This window comes from Orcinus orca, chromosome 5 (genome assembly GCF_937001465.1).
Source record: "Orcinus orca chromosome 5, mOrcOrc1.1, whole genome shotgun sequence".
Lineage (NCBI taxonomy): Eukaryota > Metazoa > Chordata > Mammalia > Artiodactyla > Delphinidae > Orcinus > Orcinus orca.
In genome coordinates this window covers 115,206,137-115,229,433 of record NC_064563.1, presented here as the reverse complement: position 1 = coordinate 115,229,433, position 23,297 = coordinate 115,206,137, and positions in this window count along the sequence as shown.

The window sequence follows — 23,297 nt, the reverse complement described above, 5'->3', positions numbered from 1 at the left end:
CTTATTGGTCTACATTTTATAAAGAAATAAGACTGTTTCTTGAAAGTATTTCATTTTGAACTGAGTTCTGTTATTGAAGAACCTCAAAAGCTTTCCACTGCTTTGTAGCAACTATATCAAGGTAAATAATGCAATAAATTGACTTGGATTCCCCAGCTTCATGGAGCCCTGTGGATTTTACTCTGCTCTATGGAGTATACCAATTTGCAAAAGTAACGGTATGTTGAAACTTTGGATTAAATTATCTTCCAAGCTTCTTGTTCCTTGTGGCATTATATTCATCTCCTCAAAATTCCATATATACATAGAAACCTCGATTCTATTTCTATAAACACAGGAACCAAGTAAATGTAGTCTGTAATTTTGAATAAACTTTTGCTCATTAAGCCAAAGAGAAAATATGACTTCTTGACATGGGAACACCCAGAAAAACAAAGTATGCATTTAGTCCCCTTGTGTTCTGCCCATCAAGCTCAGTTGTTTTTGGTTTGTTCTTTTAAATACTGACAATCTATGGATCCAGGCGTTCCTAATAAATGTAGATGTATGTCAATCAAAAAAAGAAAAAAAAAAAAGGAAAAGAAAACAATATGATCTTGCTACAATGGAAGTCTTAGCTGATATTGAAACATATCATAAAGGTCCCCAACTGAATCACGGGCAGTCAGGGAGAAGGGAAGTGCTAGAGTGTGAACAGCTGTTACCTAAGTGGAATGTGAAAAAAAAGGGTATAGTAGGCAGAGAAAAGGCATATGCAAAGACAAATGATTTAGCATAGCTGGAAAATTAACTGCAAGATTGAAGATGAAGCTGGAGTGATAGTTATGGAGCAGAAAATTAGAAAGAATCAAGAATAACTCTATGGCCACATAGTGACCAAGGTGAGAAGTGATGAGGTTACTAAACATGAAGAGAGATGGCTACAGATACTCAGTTACAGAGATCAACATAAGAGAGGCCGTTAGCATGTGATCTGGAATGAAGGGGAGAATCTGGCATGGAAAGTCAAGACTACATATTTTGATATAAAAACAAGAGTTGCCTAAAGTTGCTTTGCTTTCAAAATCTTTATCATGAGCATCCACTCTGGAAAGCTGATAAAACAGGAACTAAGAACTAACTCAGAGACTTAAAAGCCAAAGAGCGTGAAACATCTAAATAGAGGGTTTGCCCAACAAAATGCCTCAGTGTGAATATTGACTACCAGAAAGAAAAAGAAATACTCAAGCTGTAGTATTGGATGTAGGTGGGGTAACGGTAGAAGATAAGTCAGAAGGATACGCATGGATCAGATGTTTTTTGGCCAAGATAATAAGTTGGACAACATCCTTAAAGCAGTCTGAAAGATTTCAGGTTTTAAACAAAGATTAAGTATGATGTCATTTGCCTTAAAAAAAAAGATCTTTTTGGAAGCAATGTGCAAGACATACAGGAGGCATCAAGGCCAGTTTTATGTTTATGTCATGATCCTGGTGAGAATGATCAGAGACTGAGCTAAACCACACAGCACTGATGCATTTCTAGGAATAGTAAAAGGAATTGATTATGTTATAGTAGGACCTTTAGTCTTTTTGAGGTCAATGTGCCTCTCTGCCCCAAACTCCACATATGATCACTGTCATTGATGAAAGATGATCACAGTAGAGGAGAGCATGATTTCAGTGTCCTTGAATACTGGACTGTATTCATGACCAGAATCTTCTAATGCTCACACACTAATGATTTCAGATGTGACTTCTTCGAGGTCCAGGTGAATAAGAATGGGGGTGAGAGCCCCACTGTGTGTGCAGTTCCAGCCCAGTTCTGACCCCTGAAGACTGATGCCAACCCTGTTGATCTGCTGTACTTTGTTAATAGTCATAGATGAAGGGTGTACAATAGGTTTAACTAGCAGTAAATATCAACAAGTGGAACTGAAAGAAGAGTTAGAAGAAGACCAATTCCTCCTGACAACTGCAGCACACAGATTATCTATCAAAGTTATAATATTTCTTATCAAAGGAATAAATATATAAAGATCTAAAATCGACACAAATATTAATTATAATACAAAAGTAGTTCCTTCCTTTTCCCTTCTACCTTCCAATTGTGCTTTCAAGAGGATATCACCATTCATTTCTTCAGGTGTTTCATTAAGCATTAATTCTGTGTTTCTAAATAATATGCTTACATTGTTATTTCATGATTTATCAGTTTTAGAAATATTTACTTCCTTTTAGAGGATTAAAATTTGCTTCTTTAATTTCCCACTGCCTCCCCATACTTCTGGTTAATTTATTTATTTTGATGAATAAATCACCAAGTTAACCTTTTTCACATTAAAAAAAAATATTGTTCACTGCAGAGCCAAGCAATTTACAACAATTACATTTTCTTACATGTGCTCCTTTTTACTTTCCTTAAAAAAAAATCAGCTTGTTTTTCTTAGAATAGTTACTATCAGCAAAGCCATTAATGTATAAGTTCTCTATTGCCCCTTCCCCTTTATATTTCCTTTGTATTCCATTGCCCTTTCCCCTTTATATTTCCTTTCACGAAAAAGCAATAATGGTCACTGGCTAGAAGCATAAATCATGCCTGATATTAAAAAAACACTATATTTAAGTATGCTGACTCCCAAATGGAAACAAAACTGAGTTTTCAATAGGCCATTGATATGGTCTTCACAATGTGAGCTGCTTATAGTCTTGGGGTTGATGGCAATACCTTCAAATTTCGTGGGCGTGTGCTCATTGCAGCACTTTTGTTTGCTGTGATATAATTTCCTTCATCAGAATCAATGATGGTGATTAAAGTGTGCCAAAGTTTATAGATAGTGGTGAGAGGACAGAAGTAGAATTGTAACTGGAATAAATGTTAATTTCAGTAAGAAAATATCATTGTCCTCTCTACGATGGAAAGTAACTAATTTTTTAACCTACCAACAATGTGGTTGCCTATTCCCCAGGGTCAGGAATCAAACTGATGTTTCAGCATCAGTGTCTGCTCCTGGAAGGTTAAGCAATCCACAGTGGCAAAAGCCAGATCATCCTTGTAGTGGAATTCCATGTGTTGGGTTCATACAGAGCTTATATTTTTGCTGCTATGTCCACATTGAGCAAACACTAGGTAGATGAGAAATGGGGTTTATTAACATTCACAAAATATGTCATCTTGTCTATATGATTATTCAGAGCCTCCACTTATGTGGGTGTCCTTTGTTAAATAGTCATCTGAAACAGATATTTGCATATTTCAGCCCATCCTAGAATATCTATCTACAAACCTCCAGATATCCTTGGAATCACTGTTCCAGGCCTATTGTTTCCACATTTCTACTCATCAACCTAAAACTTTAGCAACATTAGTCTAAATTAGTTTAGATAAAACATTAGTCCACTAGTCAGTTTAGATGAGAAGGAGATATCCAAGCAGCTCCCTGATCTCAGGAGGAGGATGTGAGACATTTGAAGCTGCAGGACTCTCCATGCACATAAGCATGCCAGGTGGGATTAGCCAAAGCCCATCCTGGACCAGCTGAACCCTGACAATGCATGAGAAATGAATGTTCATTGCTTAACATCACTGAAGCTTCATAGTCATAAATTATCCATCAATTTTGTATTATCAATAGCTAACAGATACAAGGATTTCTGTCAATACCAAAACAATCCGGTACCAACTGAGCTGTTCAGTAGTCTCCCCAGTAAGATTTTCATTATCATTATTCTTCAGGGACACTCCCATTTAGGGCTGTCCTAAATTTGCATCAGCAAATTTCTGATTAGAGCCAGCATGTTGTTTAGAACCAAAAGGAAATTATTTTATCCATAGTCACAAAGAACTTCCTATGAGATCATGCTGTGGATTCAGGAAGAAGCAGCAATGAAACAGGAGTTGGTGTCTTAGGCATGTGTACTATCTGCACCCTAATTTTTACTGGTAGACCCCTGTGTCATTTGGGGTCCTCAATAACTAAGTTTAATTTACTGTCAGTGTCTAGTAATCCTTAAAATGATTGGATGTTTTCTTGTGCAGAGATATTCTTGATAGTGGCTTTATTGCCCCTTGGGGAAGGATAGGAGGAGTAATTACATCACACACTCATGTCAATATTATAGCATCCTTTCTCAAGGAGCCCAGGCTGTCATTCAGAAGTACTTGAACAGTCTTAGGTCTGAAATCTAGATAAAAAGACTAGTGACTTGCCATTGTGACAACATAAGTCTGATTTTTGCCCACTAGACCTAGCAGTGTTCCTGTTATAGATCAAGTAATATTTTAATTTTCTACTATGTATTTTATTCCTAGGTACATATTAATCAGACCATGCTGTTAGACTATGAGGATAGACAGTGTATGGATGCTTTGGGTTGTACGTCAAAGAATGAGAAATAGCCATGGATGCTGAGAATGTGCACTGTCATGCAATGATGTACCATGATATATCTCCCACTCTCTGTGGTTCTGTGTGTGGATTTAAACATACACAAACACAAATATGTCCAAACACAGAGATATGTTTTATGGATTAACAAAGCTCTTAATAACATTTTTATCCTACCTCAATTTCTGTGCCCTTTCACCTTTGTAATCTGGCATTAAATGGTTGTAACGGTCCTGAAAATGGTTATGATTTATCAGTAAGTTGGAATCTTGGAAATACAATCCATTTATCAAAATTTCATCATATCATTTTGGCTGGAATGTAATTATTTCATATGTTATACTTGTGTACTCTTAAAGCACATTTCTGTTTACTTCAGCTAGGAGTAAAGTTTTTCAATGATACTTTATTCAATCAGAGTTTTACAAAAAATTTTAAAAAGACACTGTAGTACTGGAAATTTTTTTTTTAATTGTAAATATTAAAATTGTAAACATGTTACAATATAACAATTGTAAATATGTTTTTTAGTTAATTTGTTTTGGTAAACAATTTCTCCTTCCTTCCTCCCTCCCTCTCTCTCTCTCCCTTTCTTTCTTCCTCCCTCCCTTTCTTTCTCTCTTTTGCTTTCTTTCTTTCTTTCTTCTTTCTTTTTCTTTCTTCTCATCTTCCTTTTTAAATCCTTGACACTATTTGGCCAAGAAGCATTTCCTCAATAAAATAAACATTACTAATTTTTATCCTATACCTCATTGAACACTGTATGGAAAGACAAAGTCACTGATAAAGAATCTAGAACTATTTCTAATGCCACTTGATCCTTCCTACAGAGACCTAAAGAAACTATTATTCTGTTGGGGAGGCAAATAATGAAATGAGGTGTTGACGCTGTGAGCTAATAACATGGCTCCCAACTCCAGGGTGAAGAACTACAAGTTACACTCAGTCTTCAGACCAACTTAAAACATCAAGGAAGAAGGAAGATCAAGGTGATCAAGCCTTGGATTAAAGATGATTCCATAGAAATTTCTCACATCATGCCTAAATATCAAGCTACTTAATTTAATGTTGATCATCTGCTGTGAGTTGCCATAAGAAATTGTATTAAAGATGGAGAAGGTTTAGACTGAGTCTGATATACTTAAAGAGAAGATGACCAGAGTGAGAAAAGTTTAGAAGTTAAGACAAATTGAGTGATCGTTAATTGAAACTAATAGAAATCAAAACCCAAGACATTGAAAAGCAAAAGCAAAGTGTGGAGAATTTTTCTCTAGAAAAGTGTTCTCTTAAGCTATGGTGGTAGTGTTTTTCCAGAGTAATTAGCAGGAAGATCCCAGAGCAGCATATTATGCATGGTGTAGCCAATTAGTAGATTTGCTTTAATTAATTATTTACAGATTTCTATAAAGTGAAAAACAAAATTCTTGAAAAGGTAAAGACCATGGCCAAGAAAAGTAGTCATGTATCTCCCAAAGTTTTCCTTTTTGCATAGAAAAGAGTGTAAAGAATTATAAAGAGTGAAGGATTCTCTAAGTCAAGTCTTAAACCCAAAACAAAATAAAAAAGGCATGCTACTTATACACTCCTCATGACAATTTTTGTCCCCTAGTAGTCTTAAAAGCCAAAGAACCAATAATCAATGATTTAAAATATAAACACTAGCATTGAGGACAGTGAAGTTCATATGGAAAATAAACTTAAAGAGCTCATGTACAGTTTGCATGTAAAATATAATTCTCCTTAAAATTATAAAGATCAATGAGTTAAATTTAAAAATATTGGCTAGAGTTATAATTTCAGGTTGCTTGAAAGAAAGAGGTGAATCTTGGGCTTCCCTGGTGGCGCAGTGGTTGGGAATCTGCCTGCCGATGCGGGGGACGCGGGTTCGTGCCCCGGTCTGGGGGGATCCCATGTGCCGCGGAGTGGCTGGGCCCGTGAGCCATGGCCGCTGAGCCTGTGCGTCCGGAGCCTGTGCTCCGCAACGGGAGAGGCCACAACAGTGAGAAGCCTGCATACCGCAAAAAAAAAAAAAAAGAAGAAAGAAAGAAAGAGGTGGATCTAAAGTTTATGTTTTGAATTCATAGAATAAAACACAAAAAAAGTTTGATTTATGTAAAGTTTTCATTGATTATTAATTATTTAATGAAAGAAAAGAAAATATTGTAGTGAAGCTAAGCATAAAAAAAATGCAGGTAATTTTCAACATTGAGAATAAACAAAGAGACGGTTACTACTTGGTCTAAAATAAATACTGGAAGAAGTCACCACCATCAAGCAAAACTGGGATGAAATCTGTATTCAGAGTCCAACCTGATTAAGTCAGGAGCCAGATGGTTTACCCGGGGAAAAAAGACAGTATTATAAAAACTAGGCCATCAGGGTCTTTGGTTGTTTTATTGAGCTACAAAGAGATGAAGTGAGGGAGAAGTGTTTTTCTCTGTAAGGCTTGGCCTCTGGAATCTCATTTGTTGTTTAGTAAGATGGCTTAACACAGTTACATGCTGTGTTGCTAGTAAATTCAGCAAATGAAGACCTCTGTCTCAGTGAGAGCTTTGCCACCACTCTTTTAAAACACAGATGTCCCAGAGCTAACAAGGGACTGTGGAAATATAATAAATAGAGAGGGACAGATTATATTATACTGAAGGCCAGATTAGCCTTGGCTCTTCAGTTTTCTACCAGAAAGTTTTTATACAATCACATTATTCTTACAGTTGGTCCCTAATGGATGAAAAATGATGCCTCAAGGACTGTTTAATTTTTAACAAGACAGGTGAAAGAAAGCCCCATTTGGCTAAAAAATACAGGTATCCACTAATAGCGATCCCATCTATTTGATTTTGGTGTTCTTGGCTTTCCCCTGGGCCATTATTAGGACCATTACAGGGATGAACACATATTAAAAGAGATCTACTTTGTAGACACAACTGAGAAGCTGTAAGAATTTTCTGTGAAGAAACACTGCCTAATAATTTTTCCCTGCCCAGTTTACAACCGGAAATCGAACCCAGCTTGGGAAAAGATCATGAAAATGGAAACACTCTAGAGGCAGCCCAAATCGTAGAAAGCCAAGGTCTCAGTTGATAACAAGAGATATTCAGGATGCTGTTCTAAATGCTCCTGTTGACAGAGAATGCATCAAACTGACTTTGCCTTATAATTAGCCTGACTCATCTAAAGCCAGACAGGTTTATTAGCTCACTGCAGTTTTTAGCCCCTGCGATTCATAAAAGTATATCTCAGGGAAACATTAAATGCCCTCTACCTCTGAGTCAACCCTGATTTACATAAATAACCAGGTATTTAAAAAAATTATTCACTTGTATATTAGTTCATTACTATTTTGAGATGTCATCAGATCAGACTGGTAGATTTCCACGAAGTTTGAAATGCCATGCTATCACCTTACATGTGCATTGCCCTTCGTAAAATTTTGATTGTCTTTATGTCTGGCATTTTAATAAATTTAAGGTTAGACTACCTACATATTTCACTAGTAGCAGATACAGAAAAATCAGATCTTGGGATGTGTAAAGTCTAGAAACAATGCCAGTGAAACAAAGCATAGGCCAACCTGAGGCCCAGAGTTTAAGAGACACTGGCCCTTGGCAACAATATGTAGAGGTTGATAAAAAGGTATTGTGAGCTAAATTAAAAAGCAGACTTTGAAATGGGATGAGATGTTCTGTAGAAATAAAATTCTACAAAGCTTGGCAGGAATGATACTCAGAATATGATGGGACTACACACACACACACACACACACACACACACAAAGGCATAAAGGTAAGTACATGAGGAAATGGATGTATGAATTAACTTGATTTTGGTAATCATTTATATATATATGTATACATATGTGTAAATATATATACAGTTGACTCTTGAACATCTCAGGGGTTGGGGCACTGACCCTCTGCACAGTTATGTACCCAGAAAATGCCTGCCCTGCTCTCCAGGCTGCCCCCATGGGACTGATGGAAATGTCTTCATGCCTTTAGTCTTTTGAAATATAGATTGTGGTCCTGTCATGTTCTTCTATCCACATAATGATTTCTTGGCCCTACGTGTTCACTGTCTTTTCCACTCATCCAAGGCCTCAGAAACTTTCTTTGTTCTTCTTGGTCAGAGCATCCTTTACTTTCCACGGCCTGGTTCCCCAGGTTGTCAACCTCTGATCTTTTCATAGATGATGCTTCTTTATTTTTATATAAATCTATTTATTTATTTATTTTGGGGGTGCATTGGGTCTTCGTTGCTGCGCACAGGCTTTCTCTAGTTGCAGCGAGTGGGGGCCACTACTCGTTGTGGTGCACGGGCTTTTCATTGTGGTGGCTTCTCTTGTTGTGGAGCACAGGCTCTAGGCACACGGGCTTCAGTAGTTGTGGCATGCATGCTCAGCAGTTGTGGCTTATGGGATCAGTTGCTCTGCGGCAGGTGGGATCTTCCCAGACCAGGGCTCGAACCCTCATCCCCTGCACTGGCAGGTGGATTCTTAGCCACTACACCACTAGGGAAGTCCCAGATGATGCTTATTCTGGCCACCACTCTGGCTATTCCCACACCCAGACTTTCATCTATATCCTATATATATCCTATATATCCTATATCCTATCTCCTCTTGCTGCTCCCTTTCCAAAAAAACAAACAAACAGTTTATAAATATCATGAGTCTACCAACACACTTTTCCTTTTAGAGAGAAAAAGAAACAGCAATTCTTAGCATTTGGGACACTTCATTAGGGTTTCCTTTCTTCTTGGCAGCTCTTAGTACTGACATTTACTCATAAATTTGTTCTATTCTCTTGTACTTTTGACTTTTTTTTTGTTCTTCTGTGTTTGAAATCAGTGGAGACCATTGATGGTCTAGGAAATCCAGATACTGAGTTCACTCCTGACCCTTCCACTTACTACCCATGTGACCTGGACAAGTAACTTCCGTTCTTTGAGGATAGTGCTTTCCTCACCTATAGTGAATTTGCAAATGCCCACTATAGAAAGGCATATATTGACAGTAAATCAGTAAATGGTAGTTATTCATACTGTAAAAAAGGAGAGAAAGAGAAAAATGTACCCAACACTTCAGGTCCTTCTTGGTCACCTCCAAGAGACTGGGTGAAGAAAGAGAAAATAAAGATGTTCAAGGTTTGCCAGAGCCCTCTAGTTCCTGCCTCACCACACTTTCCTCACTTCACTACTTACTCTAATGGGAGAATTAGGCCCTGTATTCAAAGTGAGGTTCAGGTATAGCCTCTTGGTGCCACAAGCAAAACAATTTTTTATAACTGTTAACCTGCTTATCAAAATATTTAAAACTAATGTAAAGATGTATGGAATAAATCAGAACATCAGGAGTAGTGAGAAAATATGAGACAAGCTTAAAATGAAGAACATTTTATAATGTACCTGACTTGTATTCTTCAAAATATCAGGAATAGTTGATCTCAAGAGAATTTCTCTCTCTCTCCCTCTATCCCTCTCCCCACCCTACCCCTCTCTTCATACACACACACACACACACACACACACACACACACCTGAGGAATAATACATTGATCTTACATATTAGGAGTAGTAGCTGACTTTTGAAACAATGCAACCTAAATAATAATTTGAGCCATTAAACTCAAACTGTTTAAATTAAGAATACAGTAAGTGATATAATTAGGTGATGGAAAGGGGTTACATACAAGCCTATATGATCTAAATATAAGCTTCAGGAAGATGAACTAATTAATATATTTGAGCCAAGGATCTAGAAAACTTTCAAAATGATTGCTTACCTCCTGAAAATTGGAAAGTGAACTAGTAAAGAAGCAAATGGCTGGTTATGTGGCCTTTTCTCTACCCTTAGAGAAGACTAAGAATTTAATACTTCATTAAGTATCTCTTCTAACATTAACTCAAGACAATTTCTAGGAAATTATTCATACTAATTTCAAGGTACATGAAAGTCCTACTAAGTACTATGCAGTAGACTAAATTCCTGCATTTATTGTTGAAATTTTTAAACAGCAATATGTGACCAATATTGATGAGCTGCAGAAGCACAAAAAAATGGGCATGATCATGTACAATTTTGGTGGCTGTACAGGTATCTGCATATCAGTGGAAAGAGACCCTGAGCTAGCTCTCCCATGCTGAGGTTGTACGTACATACTCAGCTCTCCTTGTATGACTGTGAATGTCTGAGTGCCAAAGGACTGAGGCATCCAAGGATATGCCTGGGAGTCACCCCCACTTCACACCTCTGAGACTTTTAGACTTATAGCTCTCTTATCCCTCCATACTGAAACGGTCACCCACTCAGTCATCTTCCAGATGACAGACCAATATATCCACCTGTTTCCCTTTAGTTATCTCTACAAGTAATCTGATAGAAACCTTTATCCTATCAAAACTTTGCACTACTAACATACTTTAATTGTTTTTCCCTTAGGCACTTATTTTTTTCTCCACTTTAAAAAGGAATATTCATTTTAACAAACCTCTTCTAGCACAATGAGCCTAAAGAGATTTATAATTTAATGAAAGGCTTAATTCAAGAACCTCACCATTTCAGTGAAGCACCAAGACCGACATACTAAAATCATTAATGTTGGGTGTTAAATTTTTTAATTAACTTTAAACAAAGTCTACTTGGATGTACCTTACAGTATATTAAATTTAAAAAATGAGATATAACTAGCCTGCCAAATGTATTTCTTTGAATTGTGGGCACAGCTCCTCTATTTGTTTTACAATTAAAAAAAAACTATATTAACAGTGTGCAATGCAATGTGGTTTAAAAAAATACAATTGAAATGGCTTTAGCAAAATACACTTACTACCTTAAGAAAGCTTAAGTGTTTGTGTTGAAAGATACTGAAGCTTAAAATTCCAAAAACAAATTCTGATTTCTGCATGCAATGAGTTTTACTAATAATCATAATTATATAAGCCAGCTTTTTCCTGAGTTCATTTTAATATTCAAGGCACCAATCTGTATACTCTAGATGAATTTTTTCATTCAGTTTTTGCAAAAACCCTTTGAAGTAGGTACTATTATTGTTATGTTGCTTTAGCCATGAGGAAATGACAGACTAGTTCATTTACTCAAGTTCATAATTCTAGGAAATGGTGTGGTTAGATTTGAAAATCAGGCATGCTGAACACATTATGTTTTCTAAATTGTTCAAATGTATCTGTCTCTTTCTTAAAATTGTTTTAATTGAGCTGATAACCAAGATTAATTCCATTGCTCAAACACAGTTTACTTGAAATATTAGTATCTTCCTTTCGCTCCTCTCATTCCTTCAGATATGTAGTTTTCACTGGAAAAAAATATATATATATATTTATTAGTCCTTAGTTACCTATGCAATTGATTTTGAAAGCCACTGGTATATTCCTGTAAAATATTCACTGGTCCTCTCATCTCCAAACTGCCCTAATCTAACCTGTGAACTGCTGCAGGACAAACCTGATTACATTAACTGGCTTAGTTGTAGGAAGCCCTTCCTGACATCTTAGGAAGTCTATTCAGCTACCATTGGGGGTCTGTCCCTGATATCACAAATTTAGACTTGTCCTGTGCTGGTTGGAAGCAAAAGCCTTTACTAGGTCAAACCAATCCGTGTCCTGCTCTCAAACCACCTTTATTTCACTAGTGCATTTCTGCTTCCTATAATGATTTCCTCATTTCTCACTGTTTATTGAAATAATCCCATTTTCTCAGATCTCATATTTTCTATTGGGTCTTCACAATCCACCCAGATTAACCTCTTATCTTTTTCACCAATCCAATACTATTCGTATTTTTGATAACTTTTATTTGTCCTGAAGGAATATGTAAATACATTGTCCTTGATTAACATTTGATAATTTTTGTTTTTCTGTTCCAGATAAAGAACCACATGTTAGTTATTTTAGATATCCCTTACTGATTTAATCCAAATGCTTATAATAATGTGACCTCTTTATGAATGTTTGTTGTTCAAATATGAAAGAAAATATTTGTTTTATCTTGAAGACTATATTGTTTTCAACTCTGCCCTTCCTTCATCTTGTAGATAACCACTTTCTTAAGCACTTTTGAAGAAATTTGTTCCAGGTGCAATAGGTCAACTGGTATCTATAAGCACAGACCAAGTTCGTAAAACAATCGGTTGGGACTTCCCTGGTGGTGCAGTGGTTAAGAATCCACCTACCAATGCAGGAGACATGGGTTCGAGCCTTGGTCTAGGAAGATCCCACATGCCGCGGAGCAACTAAGCCCGTGTGCCACAACTACTGAATCCCGTGCGCCTAGAGCCTGTGCTCCTCAACAAAGAGTAGCCCCCACTCGCCTCAACTAGAGAAAACCCGCATGCGGCAATGAAGACCCAATGCAGCCAAAAATAAATAAATAAATGTATTAAAAAAAAAAAAAACAGAAACAATCAGTTGCAATCTGTGCTGCAAATTTATGCTTCATATGGTGGCTTCTGAGTGGAGAAATGGCACTAAAGAGACAGTCAAGTTAGAATAAAGTTTTATATTCTACAGTATATTTGATAGCTTTTTGATTTTTCTGTTCACAAAATGACACAGTTCTGTTTTTTTCCAATACCTTACCAAGTGTTATATTTCCATAAGTTTGTCCCATAATAGCATATCTATTTTGCCCGGATATAGCTCAATTCTCCTGAGAATAAGTCAATAGTAATAGAAAATTTTAGTGCTCAGTATTATTGATGGTCAGAGAGAGAGCACTGAAGACAATGTTTCTTCAGTGAAAGTAATCAAAAAACCAGTTGATTTTTTTCCCACAGTGATGAAATTTCCTTTCTTTGCATATTTCTGATTTCCTTGGCTACTGTCAAAACCAGAAACATTGGGCAGGTAATTGTCAGTGTTGCCAAACACTCAATCTTGTATTTTGAACTCTCATTTTTATCCCTGTTTTATAAAGATAATGGAAGACATAATCAGAAAAGGTTTGTATACCTAAGAGAGATAGTCTTTAAAATCAGTCATTAGGCTTGCCTACAATCATTTTTGCTCAATTAATCCTTTTATGTTTGTTCAAAACTGTTCAAAGTTAGTAACAGGAATTACCTATAGCATTACAACAAGGTCACTTTCTGTTACAACTGAATAATTTCAGAGATATTCAGGTACATTCTCTCGTGTGTCTTCTAATGTTTTTGGCAAGTGGACCATAAAATAATTGTATGTCTTTTTTGGTCTAATAGTTACTTCTTTGCTACATTCCCCAGGTGCATTTTCCAGATTTTCTTTTTTTCCCTCCCTGGAGGAGACTTGGTTGTCTGGGCTAAGCTTAAGGTAAGAGTAAATATTCATATTAAAGTACATGTATACCTTTTATCATACTTATCAAATAATGAGATGCTCTGAAACATGGTAAATTTAATGAAGCAAAAAAAAAATGACTGAATTAAAGAGAGGGATAGAAAGTTTAACAATAATAGAGATATTAATGCAACATTTTCAATAATAAATAGAACTAGGCAGAAGGTCAACAAGGAAATAGAACATCTGAGTGATATTAAAAAACAAATAGATCTAATAGGTACATGTGGAATAATCCACCCAACAATAGCAGAATACATATTCTTCTCAAGTGCCAATGAATATTCTCCAGAAAAAAAACATGTGCTAGTATATAAAGTAAGCCTAAACATATTCAAAAGGATTGAAATATTGCAAAGTATGTTTTCTGACCACAGTGGGATTAAGTTAGAAATCAATAACAGAAGATAATTGGGATAGTCTTGAATATGTGGAGATTAAATTGCACATCTCAATAACTAATGGATCAACAAGACATCACAAAATAAATTGTAAAATGCCTTGAGATGAATGAAATAAAATACAAATTCTCAAACTTATGAGAAGTAACTAGGGCTGTGCTCAAAGAGAAATTTATAATTGTAAATACATTACTAAGAAAGAAGATTTCAAATAAGTAATCTAACCTTCACCTTAAGGCACTGGAAAAATAAGAGCAAATTAAACCAAAGCAAGCAGAAAAAATAGGAAATAGTAAAGATTAAAATGTAAATAAACAAAATAAAGATTAGGAAAACAACAGAGCATATTGATGAAACCTAAAATTTGTCTCCAAAAAGATCAATAGAACTGACAAACTTTTAGTTAGACTGATAAAGAAAAAGAAGAGAACAAATTCAAATTATCAATCTCAGGAATCAAATAGAAGATACCACTATTGACCTTACAGAAATGAGGACTTTAAAAGATTAAATGAAAACGATGTACTAACAAATTAAATAACTACAAACAAATATGAGCAAATTACTTAGTTCAATTTCCTAGAAAAACACAAGCTACCAAAACTGATTCAAGAAGACATTGACCATTGAATAGATCTGTAACAATCAAAGAGATTGAATTAGTAATCACAAACGTACCCACAAAGAAAAGCACAAGCCCATATGGCTTCACTGATGAATCCTACCAAACATTTAAAGAAGAGTTAACACTAACCTTTCACAGACTCTTCCCAAAAACAGAATAGGAAGTGATAATTTCCAACTTATTCTATGAGACCTGTGTTGTACTGATATGAAAACTAGGCAAAGCCATCACAAGAAAGTTGCCTGTGCTTTTGATGTCATATCTAAGAATGTATCGCCTAATCCAAAGCCACAAATATTTACTGTTTTCTCTTAAGAGTTTCACAGTTTTAACACTTTTATTTAGATCTATGATCAATTTTGAGTTGACTTTTATGTCCTGATTTATATACACAGTCCACAATGTATATAAACTGAGTAGAGAGGCATATTCTTTCAAGAAAAATTAGTGTTTATAATCAAAAGAAAATAGAATGTAAACAGGTGGGCATAGACACAGATATCTGTTGCTCTTGGACAACTCCTCTAACCCTCACATTTTCCCATCTGTAAAACATGGGGTATAATGTGTGCTAATAGTCTCCACCTCAAAGTGTTGTGAGGACTAGGTAAGATGATTGAATTTAGCATTTATTTTATTATCTGTTGCGTGGTATTTACTCAAAACTGTTAACTAATGTTCTTAAAATGCTGAAATAAAAACTTCAGGCAAAATATTTATTGTATACTTACAAATGTATTTTAATACTGACATTAACTCTTTGCCTTTATTTTAATTTATTATGACTATTGAGTGATGATACAGCTACATTCTTCTACAAAATGCCATATTTTTGGTGATACAATATTGTGTATACAATTCAGAATTACTTGGTATTTTATTGTTGTTTACTTGGCATGCTGCTTGTACTGGCAACTCTAAAAGCAATAAACAAAGACACTTCCTTTATATAAGAGGATCTCAAGCTTTGGCACCAAGGGATATGATTCTTTTCTCTGGTGACAGCCTTGAGGGCCCAGGTCAGCGGTCCCCAACCCCTGGGCCGTGGAGAGTGGTGGGTAAGCGAAGCTTCATCTGCCGCTCCAATCTCTTTTGGAATATGCTGCAAGTGAGAGCTGTACTCCTTCCCATCCTTAGAAACCTGTTATGCTACCCTTTTATCAGTACAGGCAGAGCCTGTACAGGGCCCTGAAAGAGCCCTGTCGTATGTATACTAACTTTTCTCACAACTTTTTCTTTTCCAGCCTGACATGTTTTCTCTCCCATTAACTACAGTTTATGGTTACATTAAATTATATTGTGATTCTATAGCTTCAGGCAAGTTATAATTAGGTAGCCCCCATTCAGTCTTCAAAAACCACCTGGTCACACCTCAGTATCCTATTTTATGTCTCACTCTAAATCCAGAGGCTTGTGATCTCTGACTGAAGAGATATTTTCAGGATTACACTGTCCCTACTCATTCTATCCTATACCCTACTGTTGCCATATTCTGTGCATCATATTTTATTTTCAATTCATGTACTGCTTATGTTCACTTTCTCTCCCATTCTTTACTCTTGTTCTTCTGAAGAACATTTTGGGTGTGTGTTTCCCTGTCACTTTTTTTCTGGCTTATTAATTTGGACATAATAAGTTTGGAATTTAATTCATCCGATTTTTTCATGGCATACTTCCACAACTTCCTGTCCTACTTAAACTCTGTATTTATTTTCTAAACATTTAAGACTTTCATATAAAATGCTAATCTAGCGTTCAGGGAGCTCATCAACAACATTCTGGAAGAAAAGCACGTGAATCCAATCTGTCAATAACCTTTTCAGATCTTTGTTGTTTAAAATAAACTATTTTACCCAATTAAAAAAAACAACAAAAAAATCTCCTTTGGGTTTAAGCAAGTCAGAATTGATTTCTGTGCTTTGCAACCAAAAGATATCCATTTGTTTTCCTGTAATGGAACTAATTTTTAACGCGCACCATTATCATAAGTTTTACAATTACAATCATTTTCTTACTCTGGAGAATTAAAGGAGCCACCAAGTAATATGAAATTAATATTGAGAAGCATGTCCTTGTCTTTAGATAATGGCCAATTGTAACATCTTCCCCAAACACACGAACAATGCTAATTCACTTAAACCCTAAAACAGCAAAATTTATACATCAATTTCTTCTTAACGTTATGATATGTATATACTTTTGGTCCTAATGTTGCCATTAGAAGTCACAAACTGCTTGCAAAGTAATCTCAGTCCAGATGCTCTGTGCCTGACATGGGAAATGGGACCTTAAAAGCTCTTCCTCACTATTCTTTTCCTTATTTTCTCTGCACTAGTCACAATTAGGAAAGCATCAGCTGCTTCCACTTATTGCCTGACTGTTTCAGAATTATACTGGACATAGATGATAATACCCTTCCTATTACCTCTTTATGGAACATGCAACTGAGTCTGAAAGAGAGCAAAGAAAATATCTATGGAAGCATATTGCTTATAATCGGATAATTCAAAAGATCTAGTAGTGTCCATAACTGGTTCGAGCTCCTACTAACTGAGAGGGTTGTTCCCTCTGTGATACAGAAAGAGAAAGAGTGAGAGACGTGGGTACTCTAATTTAAAAAGAAAAAAAATGTGTAGGCATGCTCTCAGGCCAGAAGGGATTTTAGTATACAAACAGTAACTGCATGTGTTTGACATACACAGTGACAGTTTGAAAGGCTTTTTACATTCACCACATTTTCATTAAAATTGAGCATGTAAAACTGGACATTCTATTACCAGATCATAAAACCAATATATCCTTCGTTGTTTCTTGAAACGAGAGTTTCACAAATTTGCAACTGTAAGAATGTAACCTCAGGAAAGGTTCTGAGAGGCCAATCAAAAATTATTATGAAAATGTGCTCAAGGTAAAGATTTTTACGTAAAAAAAAGAAAAGTTTTCTGGTTCTCCAAACAACTTCATTCTATAGAAATAAAATGCCTAAGTTTGCATGAAAGTAGGCAATAATCATATTTATTCTGAATATCCATCATTTTAATAATGCCTTAAAATTATAATGTCGATATATAGAAGAAAACTAATTTTTAATCTGCTTTTAGGAGAAAGTGAAATCAATCCAAAAGTATTTAATAAGAAAAATAAATTTAAAATAAATTTAAACTAAGTTATATTCTGAGTTTATGTCTGTAATTTTGATTCTATCTTTTGTTATTACCTCTTTCATGTCTACATTAAATCTGTCTTGCTTTACTGACTTTTTTTCTTTCATTCAATCAATAAGATGGTGGTTTCTGACTTAGGGTATTTCTGTAGATTTCTTTAACAAAAGTTGATATTTGAAAAACTTATAGTTTAATCAATTATCTTCACAATAAATACTCTCAGCCATTCATTTTTAACTAAAAATGAAATGAAGGCCACATGAAGGATGAGAAGCTAACATAATGGCATTATGCACTCATTATCTAAGATTGTGCTTTTGACATTTACTTTGGTGGCAAAGGAAGTTACTTCCATTGTAACTATAGAAACAGACTGTACTCTGGATTACAGCCGTTTCTATCTACTACTGAGTGCTGATAAGGAATATATTTGATGTGTTATAATGAACACTAATTATACCAACTAGTTAGCAACAGATTTCAAATGGTATCATCCTGTTTGGGCATCAGATTTGCATAGTAATTTGAACTCTCCCATACTTCTGAAAGTATTAACTCTTACTGATTTCATGACAAATATTGGTTAGGCATCCATACTGGTCCATGGATTGAGCTAATTACTATATAGAACTAATAGAAATAATAGTCAATAGAGTTATGAAAGCTGGAGAAGACCTATAGAAGCTAGAAATTGGGTCAGTAAAATGGAATTAAAGGAATGGTGAGTAATCAAGCCAGAAATCAGACAACTCTGAGTCCTAAAATAAGTCCAAGGAAGCACAGAGGTAGCCTTATTAGAAAACTGGTGGTCACTGCCAGACAACTGGAGAGCATTATGAAGGGGCCACTATGCCAAACACCAACGTAGAGATTTTAAACTCGCATTATTCAGACAACACACAAAGTTATTTCTACAATTACAGGCCTCTTCAGAAGGCAAACACTCTCTGTATGGTGGTACCCTAACATTTTAATTTTTTGAGATCTTAAAAATTATTTGAAGTCAGCTTATAGCCGTTTTGGATATATCCTAGGTGCTTGGCATGGGGAGGAGAGTAGGTGAGAATAGTGGCATTGAAATAGGAGAACAAAGTAAAATGATAAATTTTAGTTACTTTACCATTTCACTTAAATAAGGAATGGTAAATGTGGAACACAAGAAACCTGTAACCCCAGCCCTCCAACTATGACAGGCACTAATAGTTGACCAAAGTCTTCTTTTCCATCAGACTAGGATGCTTTTCAACCCAGAACTCTCTTTTTTTTTTTTGCGGTACGCGGGCCTCTCACTGTTGCGGCCTCTCCCATTGCGGAGCACAGGCTCCGGACGCGCAGACCCAGCGGCCATGGCCCACGGGCCCAGCCGCTCCGCTGCATGTGGGATCCTCCCGGACCAGGGCACGAAGCCGCGTCCCCTGCACCGGCAGGAATACTCTCAACCACTGCGCCACCAGGGAAGCCCAACCCAGAACTCTTGATCCACTTTTGTGGCTCAGCATAGTACAAAATGAGTTGAAATCTAGTCAATTGACCAAACATTCAACAGATAACAAGAAATAGAAAAGCAAAACAAAAACCTAAACCAAAAAAATCTGGCTTACATCGATAGTACAGTATTATTATTAATTAGCAGACCAGAAATAAGACTGAATAGTACAGAGCTATCTAAATAATAGTTTTGTTAATACCAAGCCTTGTGTATGGTAACAGTGAATGCACAGATATGCCCCAGATATCCTGGCGTTTAAATAACAGAGGATCAGATATTTCTACTTGCATAAAGTATGCTAGAGGTTCCCCCTTGTCCTGGATCCTAAGATTTTTAAAAGATTTGGTTTACTTTTACCCACTGATCTCCAAATTAATGTTAGGAAAACCTTAAAAAGACCTGTTATGAGCAACACAATAGAGATCAAACGGCACTCCTCAAAATTAAGCAAATTATATTTATCAAAATTTGAGAATTATTTATTGTTGGTTCAGTGAATATTCTGTACTTAATGACTCATAATTACTCCATGTCTTTACAGATGCTGCTTGCTCTGCCTATAAAAGCTTTACCCAGCTTCTACCTTTCCCAGGTGTCTGACTCCTACAGGATTCAGCTTAAAATGTTAACTTCCCCCATAGAACTTTTTCTCACTTGTCCAAGTAACATTAGGTGCCAATTTTCTAGGGACCTCTGGAATTCTATAAATGTCGCTTCCATAGTATTTTCACATGTTCTGAGTTTAGTGTTGGTGTACTTATTTGCTTACCACCATGGGCCATGAGATCCTTAAGCATATAACATATTTCTACCAGACACTTTTAATTACAACTTTTAATATTTTTATTTATAACAGATGGAGGGGAAGAGTGTCAAGAAATGAGAGCAGAGAGATAGAAAGGGGTAGATAATAAATAGACATCTCAGACATAATAAGCTCACAGCAGAACACTTTACTCCCCAGCTCCTACCAATATGGCTCCTCCATCAGATTTCCTTGTCTCCTGAAATGGCACTACCATTCATTCATTCGTCCAGATCTAGATCTTTGTGCAAGGAGTCTGACTCTATTTTTGTTGTTTGACTGCTGACAGCTTTTCTCCTTCTCCCCTTGTGTCTCACTTCTGAGCAAAAGCTGATAAGAAACCCTGGGTGCTCCCTCCTTTGGCACAAACAGGAGATTCAAACTATGCATATGGGACCTCTTTCTCTAGTTCCATGCCTGATCACAATAAAGCCCTGAGCCAGTCTCCTTTCCTGGTGCTCTCAAGCCATTTTGGACTTGCTTGAGAGGTCCACCCTACTCTCACCAGTGACCTCAATTATGTGAGTAAGAAAACTTTTCATACCCTCTCAGTGTGTATTTGGCATCATCAGTCTGGACAATTTTGAGTGGTGGTCCTTTCTGCTTTGGAGATTGACTGCAACAATTTTATAAGTTATCCTTACTCCCTTTTCTCTTCAAACACCTATTAAAATCCTTTACCCACATCTATCAATTGTACCTTCATTCATACCCCTAATCTGTCCCCTTTCTATGGTCTCTCAAGTACAACCCATCATTATGACTCTTGGACCATTTATCACGATCCTTCCATTCTTGCCTCAAAGAGTTCATTTGTCACAGGATCACCACAGCAATGTTTTTAATATATATCTATTGACCTTTCAACACATTTAGAATTAAATTCTAGTGATTTAGTACCTACATGAGCTAAACCCTGCCCCCTTACCTGACCTCTTCTTCTCTGACGCTCCACCTTCCACAGAACTTGCTTCAGCCACACTATTCTTACTGCTCCTCAAACACCAAATGTATTCTCTCCTCAGGACCTTTGCAGAGGCTTCCCTGATAAACTGTATTCGTCAGGGTTCTTCAGAGAAACAGAACCAATTACATGTATACATATATATGTATATAATATATATACACGTGTGTGTTTGTATATATGTAGATCGTCTATTGGTTATATATATAAATGAATACATATAAAATATACATATATATGTATGTATACAAATATATGTATGTATATATATGTGTGTGTGTGTATATATATATATATATATATATAGAGAGAGAGAGAGAGAGAGAGAGAGAGAGAGAGAGAGAGAGATTTACTATAAGAGATTTCCTCACAGGATGATTACAGAGGCTGTAAAGTCCCATGATCCTCTCTGCAAGCTGGAGAACCAGGAGAGCTGATGGTGTAAGTTCCAGTCTGAAGGCAGGAGAAGATTATGTTCCAGCTCCATCAGACAGGAGCGAGATGGCAAATTCTCCTTTCCTGGGCCTTTTTATTCAGGCCCTCAATGCATTAGATGATGTGCACCCACAGTAGGGAGGGCAATCTGCTTTACTCAGTCTACTGACTCAAATGCTAATCTCATCTGAAAACACCTTCATATAGACTCAGAATAGTATTTAATTAAATATCATAGCACTTGTGACCCAGTCAAGCTGACACATAAAATTAACCATCACATCACTGTTACCTAAACTATTAATCACCAACTTCTATCACATTCCATCCCTTTATCCTGCTTTATTTTTTATCACATTTAAATTGCATTATGTTTTCTTTTTTATCTTGTTAAATATATTTCCTAGGAAAATATATGCTTCCAAAAGGCACAGATTTTGTCAGTCTTCACCACTGGAATAGACCCAGTACCCTGAACAGTGTCTAGCTCATAGTATACGCTCAATAAAATATTTCTTGGTTAAATGACTAACAAATGTATTACTTTATCTCCAAGCACCTGTACCTATCACACACACGCATACACATACATACACACAAAGCAAACTAAATGTATGTAATGAGACTGAATAAAAGAGGAAACAACCTGATTCAAATTTAAAAATGTAAAAAGTGCAGCCAGCAATCCTTAGAGAACAGTAGCAAATGAGTATATAGATAATTGGCACAAATTTTTGGCACAAAGCCTCAGCAGATTCATAGTAAGTCTTTCCTTGATCATCAGTACTAAGAGAATGCGGTTTTAGGATAAGGCATTGGCTTGTGGTCATATTCTCCTTCTAGTCCATGCATAATTGAAATGCTATCTTGTACATAATTTTCTTCAGTTCTTTCTTATATGCAAATAACCCATTCATGAAAATTATTATTTTTATTTTTTACTAAGGTACTCGTATATTTAGTCACATAAAGAAACCTCTGACACGGGACTTCCCTGGTGGTCCAGTGGTAAATAATCTGCCTTCCAATGCCAGGGACACGGGTTCAATCCCTGGTCAGGGAACTAGGATCCCACACGCGGTGGGGCAACTAAGCTGGTGCACCACAACTACTGAGCCCATGTGCCTCAACCAGAGACCCCATGTGCTGCAAGAAACCTCTGACATCCTTTCACCTCCCCACTTCACCCTATGAAACTGGATGAAGTCTAACCTAAGAATATAGGCATTGATTCTGTCAGGCTAGCCATCTATGGTAGACTACTTATGCTCTTGGAAACAGAAAGAAAACTTAGGGGAATATCCAGGAGAGTGGTTAGGACTCTTGAGAGCAGCTTGAGGAGATTGTTTCTAGGTAGTAAGAAATGAATAGGTATCCAAAGCACAGCTGGAAAGGAAGGAAACTGACTTTTTTAGCTTGTAAAATATATCAGCTGTTTGGAGTCAGAGTGCAGCTATCTACTCAAGTAGATTATAGCAGCAGAGAAAGGTTTCTAGTCAGCACAAACACTTGAATGCCTGCACAATATCAGATGGGTAGAGTTATGCTTCTCATGTCTGTGTGTGTGTTTCTTCTTGTTTTCTACTTAGAAACTTCACTTAGAAAACTCCAGCGAGAATCAACAGTGCTTAGAAGAAAAAAAATTAGATCACTTTTGTCTTTTCTCAGACCAAAGTTTTTTTTTTTAGACCAAAGTTTTATAGCAGAAGACCATC